The following is a 20,352-nucleotide window of genomic DNA, read 5'->3' on the forward strand; positions in this document are numbered from 1 at the left end:
TGACGGGCTAACGAACAAACAAAAACGCATACACACACGCGAAGAAAAAACAGGCGAGGGGAGGTGGATGATGAGGGAGAGAGGGAGGGAGGGAGAGAGGGAGGGAGGGAGGGAGGAACAGGAAGAAAGCTGATTCACAGTGGCAATTTTCTTTTCTTTTCCCTACGAACATTTATCCTGACAAACTTTGACATTTACGCGTGAAACTCAATATGTTTCGTACCAAACCTAGCGAGTGAAATGAAATACCGTTCTAATTGAATTTAAAGCTCAACCACACTTTTTCTCTCGATTTCAATCTTTCTTTCTTTATTTGGTGTTTAACGTCGTTTTCAACCATTCAAGGTTATATCGCGACGGGGAAAGGGGGGAGATGGGATAGAGCCACTTGTCAATTGTTTCTTGTTCACAAAAGCACTCATCAAAAATTTGCTCCAGGGGCTTGCAACGTAGTACAATATGTTACCTTACTGGGAGAATGCAAGTTTCCAGTACAAAGGACTTAACATTTCTTAAATACTGCTTGACTAAAATCTTTACAAAAATTGACTATATTCTATACAAGAAACACTTAACAAGGGTAAAAGGAGAAACAGAATCCGTTAGTCGCCTCTTACGACATGCTGGGGAGCATCGGGTAAATTCTTCCCCCTAACCCGCGGAGGGTTCTCGATTTCAATCCTCGAGTTTTTTTAAAATAATTTGTATTTCAGTTTTAAAGGTCCATGTCTCTTTCAATCGGGCCGTTTGGCCATCTCTTCACACATTCGTCCATGGGAGAGGGTACGCAGGCCTATACGAAATTGTATTTAGGCGGCACAAAAGCAAGTCTGGTGAAAAATGTGAAGGAACAGGTTAGCCAGCCGAGCGAAAGAGGACCACTTGGTGCGGCTGACATTTTTTAATACTGGAAATGGACCTCTCTCTATACCCTTACACAGAGGGGGCCGGGATATTAGTTGCAGAGAACCTCAAGAATCAATACACAGAAACATTCCTCACTGTCACTTCTCGCGAACCCTTTTCCCTTCGGAGTAGTCACTGTGCGTTTGTGCTACAGGACTAACTTGAAAGCTGGACGATTTGGCACTCCGAAGTGAAGGTCCTTTGACTCTCAAGCCACTGTCAATAGACGGTCGTTTTTTGACTCTCAAAGATCTATGGTTACTAGGACAGAGAGAGCTGAGGTGGGGGTTTTCAGTGTGTGTGTGTGTGAGTGTGTGTGTGTGTGTGTGTGTGTGTGTGCCGGTGTGTGTGTGTGCATTCGTGTGTGTGCGAGTGCGGGCGTGCGCGACTTCGTGCGTGACTTCGTTCGTGTGTGTGTGTGTGTGTGTGTGTGGGTGTGTGTGTGTGTGTGTGTGTGTGTGTGTGTGTGTGTGTGTGTGTGTGTGTCATGTTGAATAACGTATCACATACTGCCTAAAAACACACTTGTATAATTTATCTCTTTCACTGCTCATCGTTAGTACAAATCTGATGTTCCATACTGAAAAAATGTAGGTAAATATTGGAGCAGACGGAATTTCCAACAACTAGAAATGCAAGCATGGTAGAATCACTGTTAGAAAATTAAACCAACATTAAACCGGAGAAAATCTTCAGACACAACAACAAAAACACAGACATTTGGAGAGATAAAAAGTAAGTGAGGCAGAGGCAGAGACAGAGAAAGTCAGAGAGAGAGAGAAAAAGACAGTGAAACAGAAAGACAGAGAAAGAGATAAACAGAGACAGACCATAGATAGGGAGAGAGAAACAGAGACATGCATACAGACAGACAGACAGAGACAGAAAGTCTACTTATACACTGCACAATATTTAACACTGAACACTTCTGGCATCAAAACTGTTCATACCTTTCACAGCAAAGAGAGGCAGGATCCAAGGCTAGTACAGGCGTCCAGCCAGCCGCTTCCAAAGGGGTCTCCTAACTAATGTCACAGGCAAAAAGACGTTCTGCTGCTTCTGAAAGGACGTTCAAGTACCGTCACAGTCAATAGGGCTCCTGGTGGGATCTCCTGGTACTAACACAAGCAAGCAGCCCTTCTGTCGCTCGAGAAAGGGTCTCCTTGTTCTGGCGCTTCTGGTGCTGTCACAGGCAAACAACTCCAGTGCTCGTGCAACAGGCGTTCGTCCGCTGCCCGTCCTTTAGAACTTCCCAACTGATGCTCCAGCAGCAAGCACAGATCGACACACGAGCGAACAATGCCGTACTTCCCCCTCAGTCTTCTTCCCTAGCCTACTTGTCTTCTCTGGTGTCGATGCTGGTCTCTTGTCAGAAGTCCTTAAATCCAACGGCTAACTGCAACAACAACAACAACAACAACAAAATGATGTCGTTGAAGGAGGACTTTTTTTTAACAGTACACTGAAACTAGCTTGTTTACTATACACGCAGCTCTCTCCGCAAGTTTCTAGCATATAGAGTGGCGGATCGAGTCTACGATTGCCCGTACACACACAACACACACGCGAGCGCACTTTTCACACCAGCACCGTCCAGTGAGTGATCAGTCTTGTCGCGTGTGCTTGCATCGCATGCAAAATCGGCCGAGGGAGAGATGGAGCGCGGGCTCTGGAGAGCACTATTGAGGGTTTCAGTCAGTCGAGTCAGTTAGTCGTTCCCCCACAAACTGTGCCTCTTCGATCTGGGATCGTGAGCCAACTCTCGTCTAGTCGGGCTCAGCAGAGCTGACGAGGCCTCGGCTCAGAATGAGATCAATAACAGTGGAAATATAGAACGCAGTCACAGCATCCAGCACTCAATAGACTATAATTACCAACGCAACGCGATCTCGCCAGCCACCGATTTTCAGCGCGGATTCCGCAGGCGGTCGCTGTTTTCTTTCACTCGGTGGACAGATTCTGTCAAAACTGGCGCTAAAATGCCTGTAGTCTGTTCGTAAACCTGTGATTTGTGGTTGTAGTTAGCGATGTTGCGAGGGGTGTTTTTTTTATTGAGTGTTTTGACGTGCGTGTGTCGTTTTGTGTATGGACTGCGTGTAGGGGCTGTATCAGGGTGTGTGCTTGCGGGGGAGGGGGGGGGGGGTAGTGTGTGTGTGTGTGTGTGTGTGTGTGTGTGCGTGCGTGCGTGCGTGTGCATGCGTGCGTGCCTGTTTTTGCGCGCGTGAGCGTGTGAGTGCGCGTGTATATCTATGTACATGTTAGCATGTTCGTGTGCCTTGTTGTGTCTGTCTTATGTCTGTCTTGTGTCTGTCTAAGGCATGTCTGCCCGCCAATCGCTTGCCTGTGACTCAGTATCTCTGATGTTGCCAACCGCGTTATTACCGTACCACGACATGAATGTATCTGCTGTCCCATCAACGGTCACAACACCTGCAGGAGACAGCACTGATTGCATGAGCAGCAAACGGGACCGGCGATAGCACAGCAAAACAAAAGTCGTCGCCGTTGTAGCAGTAGTAGTAGTAGTATTAGTATTAGTAGTAATATATAGCGATATCAGTCGTGCATAGACGCATTGCTAGGCTGTAACGTGCAACATGTAACTTTCTGGTGGTGGTGGTAGTAGTAGTAGTAGTAGTAGTAGTAGTAGTAGTAGTAGTAGTAGTAGTAGCAGTTGCTGTAGTATTGGTGGCCTTTCAGTCGTAACGTAAGTGAGGGTCATATGTTGAAATTCGTTGCGATATTCGTAGTTATTAGGCTCTCTCCCTTCCACTCCCCCCCCCCCCCCCCTTCTCACTCTCTCTTATCGACTTGGAAGTAATTTAATTATTCTGTTAATTTCGGATCGTAAAGTGCCAGTCAGTCCCTGAGTGACGTTCTTGAATCGACGTCGTTGTAGTAGCAGTAGTAGTCGTCGAAGTCGACGCAGTACAAGCCATTCCCTAACGCGACGTCGAAGTAAGTAGTACCAGTGGACGCCTTACGGTCGCAGTGCCAGGCCTTAACGTGCAACATATGACATTCTTCTTAACGTGCAACATGTGACATTCTTCTTAACGTGCAACATGTGACATTCTTCTTAACGTGCAACATGTGACATTCTTCTTAACGTGCAACATGTGACATTCTTCTTAACGTGCAACATGTGACATTCTTCTTAACGTGCAACATGTGACATTCTTCTTAACGTGCAACATGTGACATTCTTCTTAACGTGCAACATGTGACATTCTTCTTAACGTGCAACATATGACATTCTTCTTAACGTGCAACATATGACATTCTTCTTAACGTGCAACATGTGACATTCTTCTTAACGTGCAACATATGACATTCTTCTTAACGTGCAACATATGACATTCTTCTTAACGTGCAACATATGACATTCTTCTTAACGTGCAACATATGACATTCTTCCATCGACGTCGTAGTAGTTGTACGTTCGTAGTGAAAGCCAGTCCTTAAAGTGCAACACATCACTACGGACTTTTAAGTCACTCGTGGTTAACGTTAACGTAACCGTAAGGCACATCTGGCATTGCACAGAGGCTTGCCGTCAAATAAGCTTACTACATGCAGCTAGTATAGTTTTAAGGCCTGTGATCTTGCGGTTGTAAGGCCGTAACCCGGTTAACCAACTTAAGCAACCGTGGACTACCACCACGGTACTATCTTTCAAACGGAGTAGAGGCTTAACGCCCCTACTATTGCCCAATGATGAAGTAGTACATCAATATCAGTGGTCGTCGTGCAAGTCCCTAACGTGCAACATATGATGTTCTCACGTCGACGTCGAAGTAGTAGCCGTAGTAGTTGTCGTACGGTCGTATTGACAAGCCTAAATGTGCAACATATGACCATCTCGCATCGACGCTCCTAAGCGTGGAAGGGTAGGGATTTAGTTAAGGGGATGATTAGACGTGGAAGCAAGACGATGCAAACGGTGAGGTTGGGCGGAGGGGGGGGGGGGTGGGGTGGGGGGAGTGGGGGGAGAGAGAAGTAGAGAAGAAAGGGGCAAAGGAAGGAGGGGTGGGGTAGGGGTGAGTGGAGGTGGGGTTGAGGGAGGGTGGGGGGGGGGGGGCAAGAGGGGTGTGTGTGTGTAGACGACCGAAGCCGCGTGCATTGCTGAAATGTGTGTTGGGGGAATAATCAATAGCCCTTGCAAGCGGCCATGCCACGTTGACGTCCCCCTCCCTCACAACAACACTGTCATGATCAAGGCAAATTACCTCTCAATCTGGCGCCGCCCCATTCCTCCACACTGTCACACAGGCGCACAGAAAAACAGAAGCAGGGAGGGGAAGAAAGTGAGCACACACACATTTTTTAAATAAATCACTTTTGGAGGTGAGGCTTTGTTAAGCCAGCATCCATACGAAAAAGCTCAACTTTGTTTTCAACATCTGGCGCCGCCGCATTTCTTTAAAAAGGACAGACAAAGATACAGACAGACAGACAGACGGATAAACTTAGACAGAGAAAGTGAAAGCGAGAGGATTAGAGACAGAGACAAAGAGAGAGTAAAAAATCTAAAAAAATCAGTGTCAGTTGGAAGCGTTTGAGAAGTCGTATCAGACGATTTCTAGTGTGCAACAAGTGAGAAAGAGAACCATAACCACAGATGATAACAAGCGGAAGGTTTGGGGTGGGTCTTCAATTATTCAAAACTGTCTTTTTTTTTAACACACGACTGAGATTTCATTCAACCATTTGTTCACACTCTCAAAAGACAGCTCGCGTGCAACGGGTTAGACAGAGGACTTTTTCGCACACGACTAGAAGCAGGGGGGGGGGGGGGGGCTGTGAAGAGTGGGGGAAGTGGGGGGGGGGGGAACGGAAGGTACAAGCCCAAGACTTACCATTTCTTTAAAGATACCTTCCTTCAACACACACACACACAAATCATGTTAACCCACTTCATACCTGTCCAGCCTTCTACAAGGGCTAGGCCTATCCGATCACTTATAAACACATAAACAAACAATGCAACATTGAACAGTGCATAGACAGTGATTTTAGTTTTTTATTTTGGTTTGTTTGGCTGAACTAGCTTCGCAGATTGACGAAAGTGTCATTTATAAAAATTAATTCTGCTAATAATTCCTTCTGTTTTTGCATTCATTCTCAAAAACAGTAAATAGCCTTGACTGATTAAATAATTAAATTAGTAAATTAGTAAATAGCCTTGACTGCTGGTCTCTCCACTATAATGAGCCCATTGAACTATTCTCTCACACTGTGAGAGCATACCGTAAGACTAAACCCATGCAGTAGCCTTGCCAGGTCCTCACTCCTCTATTATGAGTCCATTCAACTATTCTCTCACACTGTGAGAGCATACCGTAAGACTAAACCCATGCAGTAGCCTTGCCAGCTCGTCACTCCACTATAATGAGCCCATTGAACTATTCTCTCACACTAAGGGAGCATACCGTAAGACTAAACCCATGCAGTAGCCTTGTCTGCTCTTCACTCCACTATTTTTTTTTTCAAGACTCAAAAGTTTACTGTCCTTATAAAAACAAGGAAAATTGACATGCAGTGTCAGGCGATCACAGACATATAATACATGACATTTATTAAGAATTAAAGGTTGCACTTAAAACTAATAACACTAAGCCGTTATGAGTCCATTCAACTATTCGCTCACACTTTTAGTTTTAGCCCTTTCTCGTCTTCAATGAAAGAACAACATAACTAACCACAGACGACCAGAAGCGTTCAATAATCCCGCAGATGGCTCAGTATGCTAATGAGGAACAGAGGTGCAGAAGACCGCAGGGGCAATATGACCCAAGGAAAATCGATACAATTACGGCAATATTTTGATTTGCACAAATGCGCCGGTTCCGCAGTTTCTGTTACACTTTCACATTATCTCTTCATAATGGCAATTTTCAGATTTATAGAGCCAAAAAATCAGCTCAGTTGCGCCAGTATTTTGGTTTGTGCTAATGTGCCGATTCCGCAGTGACTTATTCTGTTCGTCTGTTCATGTGGCAATTTTCAGACTTGCGTATACAATTACTTGCATAAAAATCAGCAGTATTTTGGTTTCCACAAATGCATCGATTCTGCAGTTTCTGCTACACTTTCACACAATCTTTATTTTCAGATTGAGTATAAAATTACTTGAATAAAAATCAGCACACTTGCGTTAGTATATTTTTGTTAGTGCTAAGCGACTCGATTAATGTTCACTTTACCGCAACACGGTGGCCTAGTGGTAAGGCGTCCGCCCAGTGAGCGGGAGGTCGTGGGTTCGAACCCCGGCCGGGTCATACCTAAGACTTTAAAATTGGCAATCTAGTGGCTGCTCCGCCTGGCGCCTGGCATTATGGGGTTAGTGCTAGGACTGGTTGGTCCGAAGTCAGAATAATGTGACTGGGTGAGACATGAAGCCTGTGCTGCGACTTCTGTATTGTGTGTGGCGCACGTTTAATGTCAAAGCAGCACCGCCCTGATATCACCCTTTGTGGTGGACTGGGCGTTAAGCAAACAAAAAACAAACAAAATGTGCATTTTCTGTTACACTTTCACATAATCTCTTTATGTGGCAATTTTCAGATTTGAGTATACAATTATTTGCATAAAAATCAGCACTGTTGCGACAGCATTTTTGGGTAAGTGCTAATGAGTCGATTCTGAAGTTACACTTTCACACATTCTCTTCATGTTGCAATTTTCAGATTTGGGTATAAAATTACTTGCATTAAAAGCAGCACAGTTGCGGCAGTATGTTGATTTGTGCTAATGTGCCGATTCTGAATGTTTTTGTTATCCTTTCATGGCAATTTTCAGATTTGAGTATAAAATTACTTGCATAAAAGTCAACAGAGTTGAGGAATTTGATGTGTGCTAATGTACCGATTCAATGTTACCCTTTCACACCAATCTCGTCATATGATCAGATATCGATTAAAATATGGATTAATGGAGTAAAACATTACTGACATTACTTGCAGCCTATAGTGTTTACTGAGCATCTGGATTGCTAAATAACCAAGAGATCACTGGGGGAGGCCGGTATACGACGAAAAATTTTACAATAATTAACCCACGAAAATGTTTGGTGTGTACGAAAGTGCTCGTATTTTCATTTGCACCTATGTGCTGCCTTTCCTTCCTACATTATCAGTTCGTAGATTAAATTCAGTATCTATTATTTTGGTCAGACGGAAGAAAAACAGTGTACCCATGATGTTACCCAAGGATGTTATTGAGCATCCAGAAAAGTAAGCATGCAATGGGGGACAGATATAAATCCTAGAGGGGAAATTGCACGTGACACTCGATAGGATTACGGCATTACTTTGATTTGCACTACATGTACCAATCTTATGCCGCGGCATGTGTAACGCCATCCTGTCTTTTGTCTGCAATAAAAAATTGCGGGAGCCAGGGAAAAAAAAGAGAGAGAGAGAGAGAGAGAGAGGGATAGAGAGAGAGAGAGAGAGAGAGGGTGCAGAGAGAGAGAGAGAGAGAGAGAGAGAGAGAGAGAGAGAGAGAGAGAGAGAGAGAGAGAGAGAGAGAGACTCAGAACTTTATTACAAAAGGATAAAGGTTTTAGGAAAAGCCTATTCTTCCAACCTGTCCTTTATACAACACATAAAGACAGACGCACATGAAAAATATAAATTCAATCATATAAAATACAGAAATACATTGTATGGAATGCATTGTATGGAATACATTGTATGGAATGCAACACAATGTGCATTTGAGGAGAGAGAGAGAGAGAGATCGAGAGAGAAAGAGAGAGAGGGAAAAAGAGAGAGAAAGAGAGAGAGAGAGAGAAAGAGAGAGAGAGAGAGAGAGAGAGAGAGAGAAAGAGAGAGAGAGAGAGAGAGAGAGAGAGAGAGAGAGAGAGAGAGAGAGAGAGAGAGAGAGAGAGAGAGATTATGTTTATCTCAATCTACAATGGAACAATCTCACTTGTAGAAATTTTGTTCTTTTTCCTGAATTTATCAAATATTTTAAGAAGAAAATATGTGAGCGAGAAAGTGAGAGAGACAGAATCACAGAGACAGACAGAGAGAGACGGAGACAGCCAGCCAGCCAGACAGACAGACAGAGAACGAGTCTTTCTTGTCTAGAAATAGAGAGAAAGAGTTATGCTAGTCAACACGCGTGTATAATGAGGCATCCAGATGGATAACCATGCGACTGGAAGGGAGGTGCAAATCCTCGGATGAATTACGCATGAGGCGCAAAAGTTTGTCACATTCTGACAGCATCATTGCGCTGCATAAAAGACAAACACGGTTGCAAGTTTCATGTCAATGCAAGCAATGTTTAAGCTGTGTGTCCGATCGTTCCAGTCATCCGTGATTGGTCATCCAAGGGCAACAACACATCATTTCCCTTGTCGATTTTTTCGCTTGCCAAAATCAAAACTTTAACCAGATTTTTAAGAGGACAAAAAGAAGAAAACGAGCATATTCAAAAAGAATGAACGCGACATTAACTCAGCTATTAAGAATAATGATAATACCACCACAGGTAAATAAATGTATGAATCTGTGGTGATTTACAAGATAGTTACCTTGTCAATAGAGGCATTCTTCCGCATTGAAAGCAAGTCGCGTGAAGAGATATAACATAATAGTCAGTGTGTCGGCCTGAAACTAACAGACCAACATTTCAATTGGTTGAAAAATGAGGTCGTCGTAGTGCCGCCTCAACGTTTGCAAAACGCCAGCAATGACGTCATCAAAGACAGTACATGTAGCAGATAAATGAGAAGAAAAAAAACACTTCCGTCTGGGGACATCATCGCTAAAGTTCGCATTTTTCATGATCTGCTAACTTTGACAATTATTTTTAATATCTACTGAGACTCGGCATGTAACCTCTACACATCATTGAGATATGCTTTGCACAGACAGACAGACAGACAGACAGACAGACAGACATACAGACATACAGACAGACAGACAGACAGACAGACAGACAGACAGACAGACACAGACACACACACACACACACACACACATTCTTTATTTGGTGTTTAACGTCGTTTTCAACCGTTCAAGGTTATATCGCGACGGGGAAAGGGGGGGGGGGGGGGGTGGGATAGAGCCACTTGTTAATTGTTTCTTGTTCACAAAAGCACTAATCAAAAAATTGCTCCAGGGGCTTGCAACGTAGTACAATATTTGACCTTACTGGGAGAATGCAAGTTTCCAGTACAAAGGACTTAACATTTCTTACATACTGCTTGACTAAAATCTTTACAAAAATTGACTATATTCTATACAAGAAACACTTAACAAGGGTAAAAGGAAAAACAGAATCCGTTAGTCGCCTCTTACGACATGCTGGGGAGCATCGGGAAAATTCTTCCCCCTTACCCGCGGGGGGTACACACACACACATACATACACACTTACCTAAAGAGACAAACCTCACCCTCCGCCCTCGTTAAATCATTCAGTCAAGTATTGACTGAAGGTTTATACAAACAAATATTCATTTAAACTGTACAATAGCCGCCACTTATATGTATTTTTCTAGAAAACTGTAAACACCACTATAAGCATTATGCTTGTTGTTGTTTACTCTATATGCGTTTTTTTGTAAATAATGCACAAACGTTGAATAAAACAGTTTAAACCAAACAAATATTCAAAAAGGAAACGAGTGAGTCTAAGACGACATGAGCGCTAAACACAATTTGACAGCTGCCCTCAGTTCAGACAACACGCCTTTGCAGACACCATTGTGTGAAGGGACCCTTAAAAAACCGCACACACCCCAGCGACACAGGAGGATCGAAGTCGTTCGTCACGTAATCACCGACAGTTGAATAAAGTGAGCTTGGGGAAATAAGATGATTGTTGACTGAAAAGGGAAAGTTTGGGTGGTGGTGGGGAGATAGTTTACTGACAAGAGAAAGCTTTGGGGCAGGTAGGGGGAAGATAGTTTACTGAAAAGAGAAAGATTTGGGTCGGATGCTGGGTGAGGGCGGTGAAGGTTTATTGAAAAGAGAAAGTGAAAAGAGAAAGTTTTGGGGAAAAATGTTGTTGTTTTGGGGTTTTTTACTGAAAAGAGAACGCTTTTGGTGGTAGGGGGAGGATAATTGTTCACTAAAAACAAATGATTGTTTACTTGGTGAAAAAAAAGTTATTGCTTACTTAAAAGAGAACATGAAGGAGATTGTTTACTAACGGCTCGGCAGGCATTAATCCTTCGATGGGAAGATGTAAGCTCAACAGGTAACCGGCACGGTTGGCCTAGTGGTAAGGCGTCCGCCCCGTGATCGGGAGGTCGTGGGTTCAAACCCCGGCCGGGTCATACCTGAGACTTTAAAATTGGCAATCTAGTGGCTGCTCCGCCTGGCGTCTGGCATTATGGGTGTCACGATCGGGTGACAGAGACCAAGAAAGTGTCACTCAGTGGAGTGCCTGTTCTTGGTCGATTATGATAGAAAGCGCCTGTACGTGATATTGGGCTACAGCAGAGTTTGCTGACAGTGCTCAATGAACACGGAGGGTTTGCTGCGCACGAGTTTTACAGTGGAGGTTTCTGCTGTCATAGGGCTGACGGTTTTTCGCTGACAGCGCGCACGGGATTTTCAGGGATTGAGTTTCTCGTGTCTCTTTTCTGCTTGGGGAGGCAGAATTGTGTATAGCTGGACTGGTTTTGTGACAAGGTCAGTCACGTGTTATTGGCTAGGTTGTCTGAGAGAGGCACAAGGACGGCGCACTTGACACCCAGCGGCAGAAGGGGAAGGATCTAATACACAGTTTCTAGAGTATGATGGTTTTTCACCGAGTATTATATTCGGCACTCTAAGGGAACTTCCACCAATTATTTCTTCTCTCTGCCACGTATTTTGCTGAGGACAAGTCGTCAACTTTCCTTCGTCGGCGATGGCTTTCGCATAAGGATTCGACAAGGGGTTCTGGACGTTTTTGGTCACTGTTGACGAACAGAGGCTGTTCCAGGGAGGAAGCGGATTTTTGCTTCCATGAGAGTACAATCATAGGCTTTTGAGGTAATAAATCATTATTTAACGCTGTTGATGAGTCTGTGTTGTGGAATGAAATACTCTCTGTTGTTCTTTCCAGGTTAGCGCATAATTTACTCTCTGTGACGCTAAAATACTAATCTGTATATGGTTTTTGCAGATAAGGAGAGAAGGACGGAAAATGACTGTTTTGTTGTTGTAAAAAGTCCGTTTTGTGCAGGCCCACGTGCTCGATGAGGTATTTAAAGATGACATGTTTTAAGGTGGTGGGTGAGGGGTAGCAGACATGTTTAGTGCACCGATGCTTTCTGTTTGCAGCCTTCGTTTCGTGTTCCTGTAACTGCTGCACGGCTGCCTTTGGCGAGACACTACTAGCTGCAGACGTTGGAGCTGGGACCTGAGGAAGCTACGCTAACCGGCTAACCAGCAGACCGGCTAACCAGCGAACCGGCTAACCAGCGAACCGGCTAACCAGCAAACCGGCTAACCAGCATACCGGCTAACCAGCATACAGAAAGAAAGCTAAGTGCACCGTGTCTTACGCACCCCGTTGACCACCGTTGTCTTTTCTTATCTGTGATTTCATTGGAGTAGTGACAACGTGGGGTGTGTGACCCCTGCATGAACTAGAGCTTTTTGAACAGAACATTCTCATTTGACTGTATTTACACGGGATCAGCGTGTTACTATAATTTTCTATATACTACTGGCATTTTGTCAGTGATCACGGGTTTTTTACGTGTTGAGAACGTAAAAGGAACATATTTTGAGTGAAGGCTCGAGGGAGGTGGAGAGTTTATACATAAACAGGCGTCTGAAACTTATACTTTTGTTGACTCTATTTAATTGTATGACTGCGAGAGTGGATCGTGGTGTGGTTAGTTAATTAGTAGTAATTAACCGGTTCATAATCACCTTAAGTGATATATTGAAACGTGACACATGGGGGCCAAGCCGGGATTTACTCAGTTAATTTCCAACTGATAAAGACCCACCAATTAAGGATAACTAAGAGCAGATAATCTCGTCAGTGCTCGACTTATTTTCTGCTTGGTGCTACCCTTTTTTGTATAGTTTTGATCATATACCACACCTTAAGCGATTCACATCTTGCAGGAAATGTAAATTGTAATTTGTAAGCTATTGTATGCGCTAACTGTGATTACTTCCCTTTCCTTTGTTTGTGAATCTTTGTTGTTGTACGTTCAGAGTTTTCCGTTGCAGAGAGCTGAGCGGGGTTAGCGGATTTGTTATTCGTTTTACTCAGTTTTCTCTACATTGTTGTTTCGCATTCTGTAACAGGTTACATTTCTACCGTCTTGTTTTACTTGGATTTTTCTCCATATTTTGACTTTGTTGGAATTTTGGGGGGGAAGGGTCCGAGGACTTCTGTCCTAACCGAGGCTGTGGGAGACACTCTGTTTCACCGCAAAAAGCAGCCGATAAAGTAGGCCACGGCTGTGGGAAACCCTTTGTTTCACCGCAAAAAGCAGCCATAAAGTAGGCTACGCGTTTTGTTCTACACCGTTTGGATTTTTCTTCTGCATCTTCCGGTTGCTGGATTTTTGTATCCATTTCATCACCGCGTATTCTAGCTATAGCTGCGTTAGACTTACTTTTGTGATAAAGCTTTGCTAAACTAACCATGGCTACAGGGGGATCTCCTACGAAGAGATTAACTTTTGAGACTCCTGGTAGCGAGGAACAGACAGAGCGAGACGCACGCGTTAGAGCGCGTAGTTTGCTTAAGCGCAAGGAGTTAGAACGTAAGGAAGACATAGAGCGACAGACGAGAAAAGAAGAGCTTGACAGACAAGAACGACAGGCCGAACGTGAGAGACAGGAACGACAAGACGAACGTGACAGACAAGAACGGAAAGAGAAAGATGAACGAGACAGACAAGATAAGAAAGACGAGCTTGAGAGACAAGAACGACAGGCCGAACGTGACAGACAAGAAAGGGAACGACAGGCCGAACGACAGGCCGAACTTGACAGACAGGAAAAGAAAGACGAGCTTGAGAGACACGAACGACAGGCCGAACTTGACAGACAAGAAAGGGAACGACAGGCAGAACGTGACAGACAGGACAAACAGGCCGAACGCGATCACCAGCTCGAGCTAGCTAGACTACAGGCCGAGAAGGGTACGCTTACTCAGGCTAGCGCGCCGGCGTTTGTTGCCGACCGTACGAGACTGCCGACGTTCGACGATGACAAGGACGAGCTCGACGACTTTTTACGCCGGTTTGAGCGCATTGCATCTGACCAGAAGTGGGAAGAGGCCACGTGGGCTAGCCGCCTTAGCACCTGCTTAAAAGGACGCGCATTGCAGCTCTACAACGCTTTGGATGACGACGAGGCGAGAGACTATCAGGCACTAAAGAAGGCGTTACTCCAGCGCTTCAACCTGACTGCGGAAGCCTACAGACGACGTCTGCGTAACAGCAAGAGACTGAGCGGCGAGCTGAGCCATCAGTTTGTGGCACGCCTTAATCTCTACCTGCGGCGCTGGGTGGAGATGGCCGAGAAGAACTGGACCGTCGACGACCTTGCCGACCTCATAGTCATGGAACAACTGATGTCCAGCCTGCGACCTGAGGTGGTGACCTTCGTGCAGGAACACCAGCCAAAGACTACTCAGGAGGCAGCCGACTGGATCAGAGTACACGAGGACGCCCAGGCGATCTCCGGCAAATCTTCAGGCTCACGGCCGGGAAAATCGGGAAATTCGGGTTCTTCAGGACCCAAGGACGGGAAGGACGATCAGGGACAAGAAGTTGCTCTACCGTGAGTTCAGCAACAAGGAAGGTGCATTCAAACAGGTTGTCGTGCCTCGCGAGTTTCGCGAGGGTGTCATGGCAACGGCACACGACTCGATTCTGGGAGGTCATCTTGGTACCAAGAAGACCACGGATCGTGTCTGGCGCCACTTTTACTGGCCAGGCATCTGCACGGATGTCCGACGTTTCTGTGCGTCCTGCGATAAGTGCCAGAAGGTGGTTGCCAAAGGAAGGGTGAGGAAGGTCCCCTTGGAGAAGATGCCGCTCATCGACGAACCCTTTCGTCGGGTGGCAGTGGACATCATCGGGCCCATCTTGCCTGCGTCTGAGGACGGAAACAGATACATTTTGACCATGGTGGACTACGCTACTCGATACCCAGAGGCGATCCCTCTGAAATCGATTGAAGCCACGCGAGTAGCTGAGGCTCTGGTTACTATGTGGTCCCGGCTGGGAATTCCATCAGAGGTACTCACCGACAGAGGCACGCAGTTCACGGGAGGAGTGATGGCGGAGGCAGCACGACTGCTATCACTGGAGCAGCACTTCACCACTCCTTACCATGCTCAGTGCAACGGACTGGTGGAAAGGTTCAATGGCACCTTGAAGACCATGCTGAGGAAACTAGCTCAGGAGAAACCACGCACGTGGGACAGGTACATCCCAGCATTGCTTTTTGCATACCGCGAGGTTCCTCAGGAGAGCTTGGGCTTTTCCCCATTTGAGTTGTTGTACGGCAGACAGGTACGCGGTCCCATGGCTATCCTGCGTCAAGCCTGGACGGACGAAGAAGCTGACGAGGAGGTGCAGACGACAGCGACCTACATAGTAGAACTCAGGAACAGGATTGAAGAGACCAGCAAACTGGCCCAAGAGAACCTGGGAAGAGCAGCACAGCGTTACGCGCGAGGATTCGACCGCAAGGCACGGCCGCGCAGCTTCAAGATTGGAGAACGGGTGTTGCTACTTCTACCTGTCAAACACAACAAGCTACAACTGCAGTGGCAAGGACCTTTTGAGGTGACAGCGAAAGCGGGCCAGAACGACTACAGGATCGTCATGCACGGGAAAGCACGCCTGTACCACGCCAACCTGCTGCGCGCCTACATAGAGAGGACAGCCTACGGGGAGAAGAACAAAGACCAGAAGAACAAAGACAAGAAGACAGAGAAGGTTGCAGTCATCAGGGGTGAAACGAGGGGTTGCTCGTTCTTGAGGACGACCTTTCTGTCTGGAAACAGACCATCAACCTCTGCAATATCTTCAGGTTGCAAGGTTGGCAAACGCCAGACTTATGCGCTGGGCGTTGATTCTCCAACCGTACCAATTCACGGTACGCGTCATTCCGGGCGCCAACAATGTTGGAGCTGACTTTCTCTCTCGGGCTGTAGAGGAGAACATGACTGTGAGCGAAACCGAGGTTTCGTCTTGAAGAGGGGAGGTGTGTCACGATCGGGTGACAGAGACCAAGAAAGTGTCACTCAGTGGAGTGCCTGTTCTTGGTCGATTATGATAGAAAGCGCCTGTACGTGATATTGGGCTACAGCAGAGTTTGCTGACAGTGCTCAATGAACACGGAGGGTTTGCTGCGCACGAGTTTTACAGTGGAGGTTTCTGCTGTCATAGGGCTGACGGTTTTTCGCTGACAGCGCACACGGGATTTTCAGGGATTGAGTTTCTCGTGTCTCTTTTCTGCTTGGGGAGGCAGAATTGTGTATAGCTGGACTGGTTTTGTGACAAGGTCAGTCACGTGTTATTGGCTAGGTTGTCTGAGAGAGGCACAAGGACGGCGCACTTGACACCCAGCGGCAGAAGGGGAAGGATCTAATACACAGTTTCTAGAGTATGATGGTTTTTCACCGAGTATTATATTCGGCACTCTAAGGGAACTTCCACCAATTATTTCTTCTCTCTGCCACGTATTTTGCTGAGGACAAGTCGTCAACTTTCCTTCGTCGGCGATGGCTTTCGCATAAGGATTCGACAAGGGGTTCTGGACGTTTTTGGTCACTGTTGACGAACAGAGGCTGTTCCAGGGAGGAAGCGGATTTTTGCTTCCATGAGAGTACAATCATAGGCTTTTGAGGTAATAAATCATTATTTAACGCTGTTGATGAGTCTGTGTTGTGGAATGAAATACTCTCTGTTGTTCTTTCCAGGTTAGCGCATAATTTACTCTCTGTGACGCTAAAATACTAATCTGTAAATGGTTTTTGCAGATAAGGAGAGAAGGACGGAAAATGACTGTTTTGTTGTTGTAAAAAGTCCGTTTTGTGCAGGCCCACGTGCTCGATGAGGTATTTAAAGATGACATGTTTTAAGGTGGTGGGTGAGGGGTAGCAGACATGTTTAGTGCACCGATGCTTTCTGTTTGCAGCCTTCGTTTCGTGTTCCTGTAACTGCTGCACGGCTGCCTTTGGCGGGACACTGCTAGCTGCAGACGTTGGAGCTGGGACCTGAGGAAGCTACGCTAACCGGCTAACCAGCAGACCGGCTAACCAGCGAACCGGCTAACCAGCGAACCGGCTAACCAGCAAACCGACTAACCAGCATACCGGCTAACCAGCATACAGAAAGAAAGCTAAGTGCACCGTGTCTTACGCACCCCGTTGACCACCGTTGTCTTTTCTTATCTGTGATTTCATTGGAGTAGTGACAACGTGGGGTGTGTGACCCCTGCATGAACTAGAGCTTTTTGAACAGAACATTCTCATTTGACTGTATTTACACGGGATCAGCGTGTTACTATAATTTTCTATATACTACTGGCATTTTGTCAGTGATCACGGGTTTTTTACGTGTTGAGAACGTAAAAGGAACATATTTTGAGTGAAGGCTCGAGGGAGGTGGAGAGTTTATACATAAACAGGCGTCTGAAACTTATACTTTTGTTGACTCTATTTAATTGTATGACTGCGAGAGTGGATCGTGGTGTGGTTAGTTAATTAGTAGTAATTAACCGGTTCATAATCACCTTAAGTGATATATTGAAACGTGACATGGGGTTAGTGCTAGGACTGGTTGGTCCGGTGTCAGAATAATGTGACTGGGTGAGACATGAAGCCTGTGCTGCGACTTCTGTCTTGTGTGTGGCGCACGTTATATGTCAAAGCAGCACCGCCCTGATATGGCCCTTCGTGGTCGGATGGGCGTTAAGCAAACAAACAAACAAACAAACAAACAAACAAACAAACAAGCTCAACAGGTGTTCCCTCTAGATCCGGAGAGGGCAGTTAAAATTCGAAGTTGCATTTGTACGAGGACATCTCTACAGCCTTGCTTGCCGTCTACTTCTTGTGAACGGTGGAACGTCCCCTTTAGGACTCCCTGTTTACACCCCCCCCCCTCCCCCAACACCCCACCCCGACCCCAGTTTTTGCACATTTTCTCTACACAACGTCTGCAAATTAACCGCCTTTTTACATTTAGTCAAGTTTTGACTAAATGTTTTAACATAGAGGGGGGAATCGAGACGAGGGTCGTGGTGTATGTGTGTGTGTGTGTGTGTGTGTGTGTAGAGCGATTCAGAGTAAACTACTGGACCGATCTTTATGACATTTTTCATGAGAGTTCCTGGGTATGATATCCCCAGACGGTTTTTTTCATTTTTTCGATAAATGTCTTTGATGACGTCATATCCGGCATTTTGTAAAAGTTGAGGCGGCACTGTCACACCCTCATTTTTCAATCAAATTGATCGACATTTTGGCCAAGCAATCTTCGACGAAGGCCGGACTTTGGGATTGCATTTCAGCTTGGACGCTTAAACATTTTTTTTTTCCCCTTACACCTGTTCCTTGTCCCGGTGTGCTCTCACGCCGCCCCGTCCCTGTACTCACTGCTCCATCCACATCTGAATTTCGTTCCGCTGCCAGACTTGTCGATTTTACAGACGCTCCAGGGAGGGATGTCGGGTCGCTGCGGTAGGCTACCCTCGGAAGATGACACTGCACTTCTGCTGAGTCACTTCGACGGTGTTCAGTAGTGGGTCTGTCCCGAGCCAACGGACGCAGCCCACTACCTACTATGCCCCCTACTAACGACATTGACTGCTAAGTCGCGGAGCCAGACTGAGTGAGCGTCCCCTCCAGAGAGCAGACCGCCACCACGTCCCTCCGTCGACCCCCCAGAACGTCACACGTTGAAGACTGACAGCAGAAGTACTATTCAGGGAAGGATGGAACAGGAACACTGAGACCAAGGTCACCATGAGAGCTCCGGGCATGAAGGGCCACAAGAGCAAGGACAATTTATAATTTTGGATGATTAATGAGTTGAGGATGATTATAATGATGATGCTATATATTTCCAATTTGGTTTGAGACTACGTGACAGGGCAGCACTCTACGCTTACTGTCATAATATATCCTGGTGTTAACCAGACCCGAGAACTGCCGCACCTGCGGTGTTGGTCAGGTCAGAACCTGAGCACTCTCAAAGTCGCATTCGTTAAGTGAATGACACTCGGCTGTGTGATCCCAGCCTTCCCATAGGAACCATAGCACTTCCACTCTGGGTAGGAGCCGACCGTAGCCCGAAAAACCCACATGACTCTGATGGGATTCGAACCCACGACCTCCCGGCCCGATGCGCTGACCACTGTGCTACGGGGGCCGGTGACGCTTAAACATTAATTAAATTGACCAAATGTAAAAAGGGACAAAAGTTGAGATGAAAATAAAGACCAAATAATAACAAGTCGCGTAAGGCAAAACTATAACATTTAGTCAAGCTGTCGTACTCACAGAATGAAACAGAACGCACTGCATTTTTTCTTCACCAAGACCGTATATTCGTAGCATCGTCAATCCACCGCTCGTGGCAAGGGCAGTGAAATGGACTAGCCAGAATAGCGCGGTAGTGGTTGCGCTGAGCAGGATAGCACGCTTTTCTGTATCTCTGTTCTTTTTAACTTTCCGAGCTTGTTTTTAATTCAAATAAATATATCATATCTATATGTTTTTGGTATCAGGAACCGACAAGGAATAAGATGAAATTGTTTTTAAATCGAGTCGGGAAATTTAATTTTAATCATAATTTTCATATATTTAATTTTCAGAGCTGGTTTTTAATTCGAATATGACATATTTATATGTTTTTGGAATCAGAAAATGATGATGAATAAGATGACATTATTTTTGGATCGTTTTATAAAAAAAATAGTTTTAATTGCAATTTTAAAAATTTTGAATGACCAAACTCATTAATTTAATTTTAAGCCTCCAAGCTGAAATGCATTACCAATGTTCGGCCGTTGTCGAAGATTGATTGACCAAATTTTCAATCCATTTGATCGAAAAATGAGGACGTGACAGTGCGGCCTCAAATTTTACAAAAAGCCGGATATGACGTCATCAAAGACATTTATATAAAAATAAAAATAAAAGTCCGGCGATATCATACACAGAAACTCTCATGTAAAGTTTCATGAAGATCGGTCCAGTAGTTTTCTCTAAATCGCTCTACACATGCATACACACAGACACAGACACAGAGACACAGACACACACACAGACACCACGACCCTCGTCTCGATTCCCCCTCTATGTTAAAACATTTAGTCAAAACTTGACTAAATGTAAAAAGAGAATCTCATGATGGGTGACTTTACTTTACTTTATTTGGTGTTTAACGTCGTTTTCAACCACGAAGGTTATATCGCGACGGGAAAAAGGGAGGAGATGGGATAGA

The 20,352-nt window shown here is 45.4% G+C and overlaps 1 protein-coding gene across 3 annotated transcripts in view; it reads right to left on the minus strand.

Moving 5' to 3' along the window:
• LOC138981392 (complexin-like) overlaps nt 1-20,352 on the minus strand; it is a 234,657-nt gene that overhangs the window by 173,287 nt on the left and 41,018 nt on the right. For 2 of the 3 annotated variants that reach the window (XM_070354304.1, XM_070354306.1), the window contains exon 1: nt 1,857-2,700. The gene's annotated coding sequence lies outside the window, so the exon portion shown is untranslated. Of the gene's footprint in view, nt 1-1,856; nt 2,701-20,352 lie in introns of those variants that run through there. The other variant, XM_070354305.1, reaches the window with a different exon arrangement.

This window comes from Littorina saxatilis, linkage group LG12, assembly GCF_037325665.1.
Source record: "Littorina saxatilis isolate snail1 linkage group LG12, US_GU_Lsax_2.0, whole genome shotgun sequence".
NCBI lineage: Eukaryota > Metazoa > Mollusca > Gastropoda > Littorinimorpha > Littorinidae > Littorina > Littorina saxatilis.